General features: G+C 47.8%; 1 pseudogene; it reads right to left on the reverse strand.

Moving 5' to 3' along the window:
• Positions 1-932: 932 nt before the first annotated feature.
• LOC132396336 (general transcription factor II-I repeat domain-containing protein 2-like) lies at positions 933-4,943 on the reverse strand (annotated as a pseudogene).
• Positions 4,944-12,756: the final 7,813 nt, after the last annotated feature.

Raw genomic sequence — 12,756 nt, forward strand, 5'->3', positions numbered from 1 at the left:
GGCAATCAAGGTTTAATCTTAATTGCCTACCTTTCTTTTTCTTAGTCAGTCGGCAGCCCAAATTTTAACTAAAATCACGCAATGAGAAGGGCAGATGGAATATTATAGCTCTCCAAGCAATAACAAAAAATCTGTTCACATAATTTCCTCTACAAAAAGTACCACCTGATGTGGTTCTGTCCATTGGATTGGGACAAACTGTAAAAAAAATTTAAGGTATCTTGCTCAGTCTAAAAATGCCAAGGAGAAGAGCAAGGATAAAGATATTTAAACAAAACCACCTCGCACTTCTCTTAACTCAGGGTGCAAGCATCTAAACCTACTCAGTCTTAAAGACAACCAAATCATTAAGGAATTGACAAACTACATTTTCTCTGTACTGCATGTATATCACTACTTAAATGAGGAGACCATAACTGCATATTGCTCCTATCCTTGTGACTTTACAGATTTGGCCACATTTGTTTTAAAATAAGTAATTAGAAAGCAGAAGAGCTTAGTCTCCAGTACTGTAACATTTTCTCTGAACCTGAATCAGAATTGGCCTTAGTATCATCAGTTGTGAAATTTGTTAACTTTACGGCAGCAGTACAATGCAATACACGATAAATAAATACAGTATTGATGCACCATCAATAACTCTCTCTGAGACGTGAAGGCGAGATATCGGCTTTTATTGACTGGAAGAAAGAACAAGCAGTAGTTGACCACCATACTACATCCTGGAGACTGAGGGCCGGGCTCAGGCCTCAATCGCCTTTATACAGGGGTCTGTGGGAGGAGCCACAGGAGCAGTCAGCAGGGGGCGTGTCCAGACAGGTATATGTAGTTCACCACAAGTATAGAGAAAAAAACTGAGTTACATTAACGCAGGGGTGTCAAACTCAAATACACAGTGGGCCAAAATTTTAAAAATCGGAACAAGTCGAGGGCCGGACTGGTTCAGCGTTTATTGCAAAACTTATTGAAATGAATTTATTACACATATTAACCTGGAACTAACAAAGCTTAGGTTATTGCCTACAAAAACAACATTGAACATTAAATAAATAAAAAATCAGTTGCATTTATTTCTTATGGCTTTATCTGCAGCTTTTCCGGAGTAATTTCTAATGAAAACATTTTTCCACAGGCCAACACTCTGTGATTCACACTAGTCTAAGCCAGATACTTGGCATCTCATCTTGGATGCAAGTTCATCAATGTTTGGAGTCAGGCTCTGAGCTGAGGAAATCCTCAGAATTGAGTGAAGGTGTTCATCAGAAAGACAACTCCTGTGTGATGTTTTGTTTATCTTCATCAAAGAGAACAGCTGTTCTCACAGATATGTGCTGCCAAACATAGAGAGCATTTGAGCAGCTCGGGTACGCAGCTGGGGCATTGTGTCGGGAATGAAACGTAGAAACTGTGCAGCGCCCACCGAGTCATACTTTGCCTTGAGTGTGTCACTACATTGGAGTTCAATCAGCTCCATTTGTATGTTGGTTGGTGCGCTTTCCACGTCAGCTGCAAATGGATTACTGAGCAGTTCAAACCTGCTTTTTTGGGCTTCAAAGTCGGCAAATCTCCGTGTGAATTCGGCACCAAGTATGCTAAGTTTTTCAGCAAACTTTGCATGTGGGAACACTGCGGTAGAAACCTGCTCTTTCATAGTTTGGCAACATGGAAAATGGCTCAAGTTTTCTTGCTGCATCTGCGTCTCCCACAGGCGCAGCTTGGTTTTAAAAGCCCTCACTGCAGTGTACACGTTGTGATCACACGACCCCACCCCTGAAGCTGCAGGTTGAGTGCATTGAGATGGCTCGTGATGTCACACAGAAACGTCATTTCACAAAGCAACTTTTTATCCCGGAGCTCTGTTGTGTCTTTCCCTTTGCTTTCCATGAAATGACAGATCTCCTCACGCAACTCGAAACGTCTTTTCAGCACTTTTCCTTGGCTTAACCATCGCACCTCTGTGTGATAGGGCAAATCATTATATTCTGAACCCAACTCCTCCAGAAACGACTTGAACTCACGGTGATTTAAACCTTTGGCTCTTATGAAGTTAACTGCTCGTGTTATGGTGCTCATTATATGTTCCATTTTCAAGGCTTTGCCACACAACGATTCCGAGTGTATGATGCAGTGATAAGCTGTCAGCTCACCTGCGCTGTTTTCCTCCCGGATCCTGCCGACCAATCCACTCTTTTGACTGCACATCACGGGCTTCTGTTTCTTGTCCAGATGCTTGTATTTGTCGTGGTGTTTCGTTTCATAGTGTCGTCTTATGTTATATTCTTTAATTACAGCCACACCGTCTCCGCACACAAGACAAACAGGTTTGCCCTTTATATCTGCGAACATATACTCTGCCTCCCACCTGCCTTGAAAACCCGTTTTCAAAGTCCACCTTTCGTTCAGCCATTTTTGGGGTGAGGGATAGCTGAAAGTTGACCACACGTGACTAGCGCCATAAGGATGCTGATGAGAGAGTAAGGGAAGCGTGAGCAATGCACTGGCAGTGCATTGTGGGATTTGTAGTATTAGTGGTGCATGCAATATACCGACGGGCCAGCTCTAATAGAAAAAAAAATATTCATTAATGATATTCAGGAAATAAACCAGGGAAACCGAATAAACACTAAAAACCCTGAAAACCTGGTACCTGAATAAACTCAGCATTAGCCATATCATACACCATAGGCGCTTCGATTACTGGGGCCAGCTTTAATAGTAACTAGATATTATCTCGTGGGCCAAAGATAATTCCACCGCGGGCCGGATTTGGCCCGCAGGCCTTGAGTTTGACATATATGCATTAAGGACATAGATGTCTACTAATTAGTTAAGTTAAAATAAGTAATGCCAAACAACAGAAATAAAGAAGTAGTATGGTCGTGCTCGTGGTTTCAACGTCCATCTAGAAATTGGATGTCAGAGGGGAAGAAGCTATTCCTGAATTGCTGAGTGTGTGCCTTTAGGCTCCTTCTGACAGTAATAACGAAAAAAAAAGGCATGTCCTGGGTGGTGGGGTTCCTTAATGATGGATGCCACCTTTCCAAGGTGCCACTCCTTGAACGTGTATTAGATACTACGCAGGCTAATACCCATGATGGAGCTGAGTAATTTTACAGGTTTCTGCAGCTAATTTCGACCTTGTGCAGTAGGCCCCTCACACCAGACGGGGATGCAGGCCAGTCAGAAGCTAACAGGTCTAGAGTTCACTGCTTTCATACAATCTCCAGGTATTGATGCTTTATGTACATAATTTTGGAAGAATACTGACAACAATGTATCCAGTATTTTCCCAACTGCCTCTGTGAACACCAGGAGATTCAGATCATTGGGTTCTGGGAATTTAATAGTTTTCAGTCTTGTTAGTTTCTGCAACAATTTTTTTAATGGATTAATTCTGAATTCCTTAAATTCTTCCTTTTCATGACTCTTAGCTTCCTAAGCATGCCTGGGACTTAAATCTTCTCTGAAAATGGCTGAATTATGTGTTTAACTGCTTTACCATTTCTTGGTTTCTCTTTATAAGTTCTCCAGTTTCTAACTGTAAAAAAGTGACATTTGCCATTACTAATGGTTATCTTCTATATGTTTTTGGAAACAGCATTTTGCATTCCTTACTATTTACTCAGCTTTACTTCTGTTCTCTAAATCCTTTGGTCCATATGGCTGAAGTCCAAACTGCTGTCAGTTTTCCAGCTTGCACCTTCTGCTTGGAACCTGGTGACCGATGCTGCCCTGGAGGCACAGCCTGACCAGCCAGTCATGGAAGAGCTTGACGCACTGCTACCTATGGAGGAGCTCAGCAAAGCCATCGACTGTCTCGCCATGGGAAAGCCCAAAGGAAAGGTGGAAATCCCCCCGAAGTCTTGAGGAGCAGGAAGCCTGCCTTGCTGCATCATCTACTCGAGCTTCTGCGTCTTTGCTGAGAGAAAGGCCACATTCCCCAAGACATGCAAGGTGCCAATACTTCACACTGTACAAAATCAAGGGCGACCATAGTGATTGTAACAGCCACCATGGATTCTCTCTCCTTAATATTGTGGGATAGTGTTCACCTGCGTCATCTTGGCACAACTTCAGAGCCTTGCATCCAGAGTCTACCTGGAGTCTCAGTGCGGGTTCAGAGCAGGCAGGTCTACAGTGGACATGATCTTTTCATCTTTCACTTTATTCTGTATTCTCCTCAGCAGGCCGACATTTTTCCCCGTCAAATTAGGAGATCCATCTGTGGTGACGTTGATAAGTTTACTCCAAGGGAGCTTCATATTTTCGATGACAGCAGACACCCGGTCATACAAGTCCTGTCCCCGTGTTTTTCCTTTCAGAGACTCCATTGTCAAAAACTCCTCCGTTATTTCAAAAGTATTGTTAATTCCTCGGATAAAAATGAGGAGCTGAGCAGTGTCTTTTACATCGTTGCTTTCATCCAGTGCTAATGAATATAATGTGAACGACTCTGCCTTTTTATTTAAGTCGCTGGTTATATCTTCATTTATCAGTTCTACACGGCGAGTCACTGTCCTGCGTGATAAACTGATTTTTTCAAATTTGTCTTTGCTCTCCGGACACAATACACCTGCTGTCTCCATCATACATTCTTTTAAAAACTCGCCTTCAGACAGAGGCTTGCTGGCCTTTGCTAATTTGAATGACAGCATAAAACTCGCCTTGGTACTTGCCTCATGAATGGCAGTTTGACGGTGAAAAAAATTTTGTTGAGCCTGTAAATTAGCTGCCAACCTCTGAGCATTAGCTTCCCGTTCTTTCGTTGACTGGTTGCTAGCATAGTTGGCATGTTTTGTGGCAAAGTGACAGCTGATATTATATTCTTTAAAAACTGCCACAGTCTCTTGGCATATCAGGCATACAGCAGTTGATCGGTTTTCGGTAAAAAGATATTTAGTTGTCCACTCCTTATTAAACACCCGATATTCTCTATCCACTTTTCTTTTCTTAGCTCCACTCATCTTTACAGAAGGGGTGAGAGGTCAAAGAGTAAAGCGCAAATGTGGAGTAACACGCTGCACCTCAACAAAGGTCAATGTATATAGAGTGCGTCATCTATTGGGAAAACGCCAGAATTGCGGCGAAAAAACATTAACAAGGTTCTGCGGGTCGGATTAAAAAGCTTAACGGGCCGCATATGGACCCCGGGCCGTAGTTTGCCCATGCCTGTCCTACACCATGGTATCTCCTAAGTCAATTACCTTCAGATTTTATCCTAACACCAAATCATTTTCCTTATTGTCTGCCCTTCCCAAGTAATAAATTAGTTAAAATCAGAATAGAGATGAGCTACCTTTATTATGAGGTTTTCACATATCTATATTTACTTTTTAGATATTTTAACTTTTTTTTATACTGCAGACCCTAAATTACTTTCTTAAATTGATCCAATTTGTTAATACAGTCCTTGGTTTGTACATTGAGTCTCTTCAAACAATCTTGTGAACATTTCCTTGTCTTTTTTCCCCCTCTCTTTAACTCTCTCTCCATAGGACCTCACCGTCACATTATGATTGTTTAAAGCTCATCCCTCCATTTAGTCCTCAGATTTCCCAATTGGTATTGCAATCCTTTTAGTCTCTAATTGTGAGCACCCTAAAAGTATTTCTTCAAAGTTTTTGTCATTTCCATAGTTCCCTATCAATTATTCAAATCTGTTCTCAAGAGTAAAAATGCTTGCCTTAATTACTCTTCCTTCATATATGATTGTACAGCATTCCACCTGGGGCAAAACATTTACAACACCAATGCTTTCCTTAAGTCAAGGTATTTTTAATCCAATATGATTTCAAACTGTTTACTCCATGAGCATAAACTTCATTAAATTGTTTCGTGGCATTTTATTAAAAACTGTCAAAATCCAGAGACAACATCGATGTGCTTTTTTTTCCCAGGCCTTTTCAATCACTTAAAAAAGTACTTAATCAAATATAATCTGCCTTTTAGTAAGTAACACACACAAATGCTTGAGGAATTCCAAAGGTCCAATCAGCGTTGAGAACAGAGCACTTTGAAGAGGTCACTTGCAGGTTGGCAAAGCGAGTGAAAAAAGGAGAACTTTGCGGGTGTTCATACATTCCAGAGGGTCCAATCAGTGTCAGGAGCAGAACTGCGAATTAAATAAAAGTACAGAAGGGACAAGCGGGGCAGCTATTGTTGGGAGTAGGCCAGCAGTGAGAGTAAGATCTTCAGGCTTTGATTCAAGAGGCTTCGACGAGAAGAGGCTGAGGCCAAAGAAACAGGTTAGAGGATTTGGTCATAGTTGCCCATTGCACAGTGCAGGCAGGATGGCAGATATGGCAGTGGAATGTTCCTCCAGTGGGATGTGGGAATTCATAGAACCTGATAAGTCTCCCTGATGACTACACCTGCAGGAAATGCAGCCAACTCCAGCTCATGAAAGAGTTGGAGTTGGGTGAAAATTGGAATATCCAGGAGGCAGAGCAATTGATAGATACAACTTTTGACCAGGCAGTTATACCCAGAGTGCAGAATTTGGGCATTAGATGGGTTAATATCGAGAGAGGTAAAGGGCGAAGGAAGTCAGTGCAGGGCCCTCCTGTGGCCCCTCCTGTCAGTAACAAGTATACCCCATTGGATACTGATGAGGGGGGTGTCCTACCTGGGCAAGGCAGCAACAGCCAGATCAATAGCACTGTGGTTGACTGTGAGCCTCAGAAGGGTTGGGTGAAGGCAGGTGGAGCAATAGTCATAGGGGATTTAACAGTTAGGGGGGACAGAAAAGAGATTCTGCAGCAGCAAAAGAAACACCAGGATAGTGTGTTGCCTCCCTAGTGCTAGGGTCCAGGATGTCTCAGAGTTGTTGCAGAATATTCTTGAAGGGAAGGGTGAGCAATCAGAGGTTGTGGCACTGATGCACCATCAATAACTCACACTGAGACGTAGGTGAGATATCGGCTGTTATTGACTGGAAGAAGGAACCAGGAGTGAGTGTCTATCATACAAGGTCCTGGAGACTGAGGCCGATCTTCAGGCCGCAGGTCTCCTTTATACAGGGGCCTGTGGGAGGAGCCACAGGAGCAGTCAGCAGGGGCGTGTCCCGACAGGCACATAGTTCACCACATTCACCCCCCCTTCGTTTGAAAAAGTCCTCATGTAGCGAAGGTTCTTACAAGTCAAGCCGATCAGGCGGTCGAATCTGTCGCTGCGATCTACGTAGCACCGGCTGTGACCGCATAGGTGCCGGCAACATTGGCGATTGCACAGGGGACGGGGGTTGCGCGTGTTCTTGCCCACTAGGCGCCGGTGATCCCTCATGCATGTGCGAGGCGCCTGGTATAAATGCGTACGAAACGCCCGGTATACAAGTGTCGTGAGGAGTCTGTGTAGGGCCTGGTGAGTACGGTGTCACCTCTGGTGCAGGGTTCACAGTTACCGGAGAGCCTTCAGGGTAGTGGTCTGCTGCACCTGCGGGTGCCAGGTCGCGGATGGAGACCGTGTCCTCCCGCCCATCAGGTAAGACCACGTAAGCATACTGGGGGTTCGCATGGAGAAGGTGAACCCTCTCCACCAGCGGGGAGTATTTATTGCTCCTCACATGTTTCCGGAGCAGCACTGGCCCCGGGGACGTCAGCCAAACTGGTAGGGTGGTCCCAGTGACAGACTTCCTGGGAAAAGAGAATAGGCGTTCGTGAGGGGTGGCATTGGTGGACGTACATAACAGAGAGCGGATAGAGTGCAGTGCCTCAGGGAGGACCTCCTGCCATCAAGAGACCGGCAACCCTTTGGACTTAAGGGCTAAAAGTGTGGCCTTCCACACTGTGGCATTCTCCCGCTCCACCTGGCCATTACCCCGGGGATTATAACTCGTGGTCCGACTGGTAGCAATGCCCCTAGCTAGCAAGTACTGGCGCAGCTCCTCACTCATAAAGGAGGACCCTCTATCACTGTGGATATAGCAGGGATACCCGAACAGAGTGAAGAGCTGGCGCAGGGCTTTTATGACGGACGTGGCAGTGGTGTCGGGGCAGGGGATGGCAAAGGGGAACCGTGAGAACTCGTCAATAACACTGAGAAAATAGACATTGCGGTCAGTGGAGGGAAGGGGGCCCTTAAAGTCAACACTCAGGCGTTCAAAAGGGCGGGTGGCCTTGACAAGTTGTGCCGTGTCAGGACAGTAGAAGTGCGGTTTGCACTCGGCACAAATTTGGCAGTCCCTGGTCATCGTCCTGATGTCCTCCAGGGAGTACGGCAGGTTCCGAGCTTTCACAAAATGGTAAAATCGGGTGACCCCCGGATGGCAAAGTTGTGCATGAAGGGCGTACAGCTGGTCGAGCTGTGTGCTAGCACATGTTCCCCGGGATAGGGCATCAGGGGGCTCATTGAGTCTGCCAGGCCGGTACAGGATATCATAGGTGTAGGTGGAGAGTTCTATCCTCCACCGCAAAATCTTATCATTTTTGATCTTGCCCCGCTGTTGGTTGCTGAACAGGAACGCAACCGAGCGCTGGTCGGTCAGCACAGTGAATCTTTTGCCAGCAAGATAGTGCCTCCAGTGCCTAACAGCCTCCACTATGGCCTGGGCTTCTTTCTCCACCGCGGAGTGCCGAATTTCAGAGCCTTGGAGGGTGCGAGAAAAGAATGCTACTGGTCTGCCTTCCTGATTAAGGGTAGCAGCCAGAGCGAAATCGGAGGCATCACACTCCACTTGGAAGGGAGCGGTCTCGTCCACTGCATGCATCGTAGCTTTGGCAATGTCCGCTTTAATGCAGTTGAAGGCCGTGCAGGCCTCAGCAGAGAGGGGAAACGAGGTAGACTTGACCAGGGGGCGAGCCTTGTCTGCGTAATGGGGGACCCATTGGGCGTAATAGGAAAAAAACCCCAGGCACCGTCTGAGGGCCTTGAGAGTGGTGGGAAGAGGGAGCTCTAACAGGGGGCGCATACGTTCGGGATCAGGCCCAATAACCCCGTTTTCCACGACATACCCAAGTATAGCAAGGCGGGTGGTACCAAAAACACACTTGTCCCTGTTATAAGTAAGGTTCAGAGCTGCGGCCACTTGGAGAAACCGTTGGAGGTTGGCGTCGTGATCTGGCCTGTCATGACCACAGATGGTGATGTTATCCAGATAGGGAAATGTGGCCTGCAGTTGGTACTGGTCCACCATCCGGTCCATTTCCCTCTGGAAGACAGAGACACCATTCGTGACACCGAAAGGGACGCGCAGGAAGTGATAGAGCCGGCCACCCGCCTCGAAGGCGGTGTAGGGGCGGTCCTCTGGGCAGATGGGGAGCTGGTGATAAGCGGATTTCAGATCTATTGTCGAGTACACCTTATACTGAGCAATCTGGTTGACCATATCCGCGATGCGGGGTAGGGGGTATGCGTCAAGCTGCGTAAACCTATTGATGGTTTGACTATAGTCCACCACCATCCTATTTTTCTGCCCAGTCCGAACAACAACCACCTGGGCCCTCCAAGGGCTTGTGCTCGGCTCAATGATCCCCTCCCTGAGCAGCCGCTGCACCTCCGACTGAATGAAGGCCCGGTCCCCCGCGCTGTACCTCCTGCTTTTGGTTGCCACAGGTTTACAGTCGGGGGTCAGGTTGGCGAACAGCGGTGGGGGAGGGATCTTGAGAGTGGAGAGGCTGCAAGTGTCGGTAGCGCAGCTGTTGGCCTGGTTCTGGATGGGATGTGTGTGTCCGTGTGTGTGTGTAGTCAGTAGCGGGGTATGTGAAGAAGTCCCACAAAACTGAGGATTCTTGACAGTGAGTGGTGGGAGGGGCCCGTCGTATACCATAGTCACACTTTCGAGATGGCTCTGGAAGTCCAGCCCCAATAGCACAGGTGCACACAGATTAGGCATGACCAGCAGTTCAAAGTCCCGATATTCTGTGCTTTGCACCACCAAAGTCGCTACACAACCCGCCCGGATGTCTGCGGACTGCGACCCAGAGGCCAAATGGAACCTCCGACTGACCGGCCGCGTTGCAAGTCCGCAGCGTTGCACTGTGTCCGGGTGAATAAAACTCCCAGTGCTGCCCGTGTCAAACAGGCATCCAGTCCAGTGCCCCTCCACCTGGATGTCCATCATGGATCTTGCAAGCTGGTGTGGGGCGCTTTGGTCGAGAGTCACAGTGGCCAGAGTTGGATCGCCGTCGGGGTACCCGGTCAGCATCGGAGGGTCGGGGGCGGGGCATGCTGACGCCGACAAAGATGGCCGCTCACATCCGGGGTACCCGGTCAGCATCCGAGGATCGGGGGCGGGGCGTGCTGACGTCGACAAAGATGGCCGCCCACATCCCGGCATGCAAAATGGCGGCCCCCACGTTTCACCCGCAGCGCTGCACTCCGCTCGAGGTTGAGACTTACAGACCTTGGCGAAGTGGCCCCGCTTTCCGCAGCTGGAGCAGGTCGCTTCTCGCGCTGGACAGCGTTGTCGAGGGTGTTTCTTTTGGCCACAGAAATAACAAAGCACGAGTTTCTTACGGGCCACAGCCGTGGTCTGGGTCGGGGAGCTCGTGGAATCGCGACTGGCGGCGGCGTTGGCGAATTCGCTCCCGGGAGCCGGCGGTGGCGGGGTCTGAGGCGTCCACGAAACCGGCGGGGAATCGCGTGACTGGACAGCGTCGGCGTTATGCCGCGCAGCTTCTAGAGCGTTGGCCTTCTCTATCGCCGAGCTTAAGGTAAGATCCGAGTTCTCCAGCAGCCGCTGGCGCATGTACACTGACCTCAGTCCCGTCACAAAGGCGTCTCGCACCAGCAGCTCCGCATGTTGTTCTGCCGTGAGCGTCTTGCAGTCACAAGCTCGGACGAGTGTCTGTAGTGCTCGGAGAAACTCAGCGCACGATTCGCCAGGCCGCTGTTGCCGGGTAGCTAAGCGATGTCTTGCGTAGACGGTGTTCACCGGCCGCAGGTACTGTCGTTTGAGGGCGTCCAGTGCCCCTTCGTAGGTCGGCAGGTCCCGGATAAAGGAGTAAACTTTGGAGGAGACCCTCGAGAGTAGGATTCTGTGCATAACGGCGGGTTCAGTCGCACGAAGCTCCGCCAAGTACGATTGGAAGCATGCAAGCCAGTGTTCAAAAGCGAGAGCTGCGTCAGGGTCTTGAGGGTCCAAATCCAACCGGTCCGGACGCAAAATGGGTTCCATGTTTTAAAACTTCCAGTCAATAAAATTGATGCACCATCAATAACTCACACTGAGACGTAGGCGAGATATCGGCTGTTATTGACTGGAAGAAGGAACCAGGAGTGAGTGTCTATCATACAAGGTCCTGGAGACTGAGGCCGATCTTCAGGCCGCAGGTCTCCTTTATACAGGGGCCTGTGGGAGGAGCCACAGGAGCAGTCAGCAGGGGCGTGTCCCGACAGGCACATAGTTCACCACAGGCACATGTTGGTACCAATGGCAGAGGCAGCAGAGGGGTAGAGGTCCTGCGCAGTAAGTATAGGGAGTTAGGAAGGAGGCTGAAGAGCAGGACCTCCAGGGGGGTAATCTCCAGATTACTCCCAGTGCCACGAGCTAGGGAAGGTCAGAACGGGAAGACAGCACAGATGAATGAGTGGCTGAGGAGGTGCTGCAGGAGGGCAGGGTTTCAAGTTCTTGGATCATCAGAATCTTTTCTGGGGAAGGGTTGCACCTGAACTGGAGGGGAACCAATATCCTGAAAGGGATGTTTGCTAATGCTGTTAGGGAGGGTTTAAATGAGATTTGAAGGGGGTGGGACTGAAGTGAAGAGGCAGAGGATGGGACATTTGCGCATAAGTAGTGACAGCTTGTAGGGAGTTTAAGAGGAAGGATAGGCAGATGATAGAACAAAGAAGCACTCTGCCAGTGGTTTCAGCTGTGTCTTTTTTTAATGCAAGGAGTATCACAAGCCAGGCAGATGAGCTTAAAGCATGGGTCTGCATGTGGAACTTTGATGTTGTGACTTCAATGTCTCAGGAGCAGGAATGGCTGCTGAGTGTGCCAGGCTTTAGATGTTTCAAAAAGGACAAGGAGGGAGGCAAAAGAGGTGGCAGAATGGCACTGCTAATCAGGGATAGTATCATGGCTGAAGAAAAGGAGAAAATCATGGAGGGATTGTCTATTGAGTCATTGTGGTTGGAAGTCAGAAACAGGAAGGGGACAATAACTTTACTGGTTGTATTTTTTTTTAATAGACCCCCATTAGTAACAGGGAAATCAAAGAACAGATAGGGATGTAGATTCTGGAATGGTGCAATAATAATAGGGTTGCTGTGATGGGTGATGTTAACTATACTAATATTGACTGGCATCTCTTTAGAGCAAGGGTTTTAGATGGGGTGGAGCTTGTTAGTTGTGTTCATGAAGGTTTCCTGATGCAATATATAGATATGCCAACTAGAGGAGAGGTTGTACTTGATCTGATATTTGGAAGTGTTAACCTGGTCAGGTGTCAGATCCCTCGGTGGGAGAGCACTTTAGAGGTAGTGACCCCAACTCTATCTCCTTCACCATAGCACTAGAGAGGGATAGGAGCTGGCAAATTTAGGAAAACATTTAATCGGGGTAGAGGGAAAATATGTTGCTACCAGGCAGGAACTTGAGAACATAAATTGGGAGGAGATGTTCTCAGGGAAATGCATGGCAGAAATGTGGCAAATGTTGAGGGAATATTCGCACGGCATTCTGCATAGGTATGTTCCATTGAGGCCAGGAAAGGATGGTAGGATAAGAGAACCATGATGTACAAAGGATGTAGAAAATCTTGTTAAAAAGAAAAGCTGATGAAAGGTTCAAGAAACTAGGTATTGTTAGAGCTCTAGAAA

The sequence above is a fragment of the Hypanus sabinus genome, chromosome 7, assembly GCF_030144855.1.
Source record: "Hypanus sabinus isolate sHypSab1 chromosome 7, sHypSab1.hap1, whole genome shotgun sequence".
Lineage (NCBI taxonomy): Eukaryota > Metazoa > Chordata > Chondrichthyes > Myliobatiformes > Dasyatidae > Hypanus > Hypanus sabinus.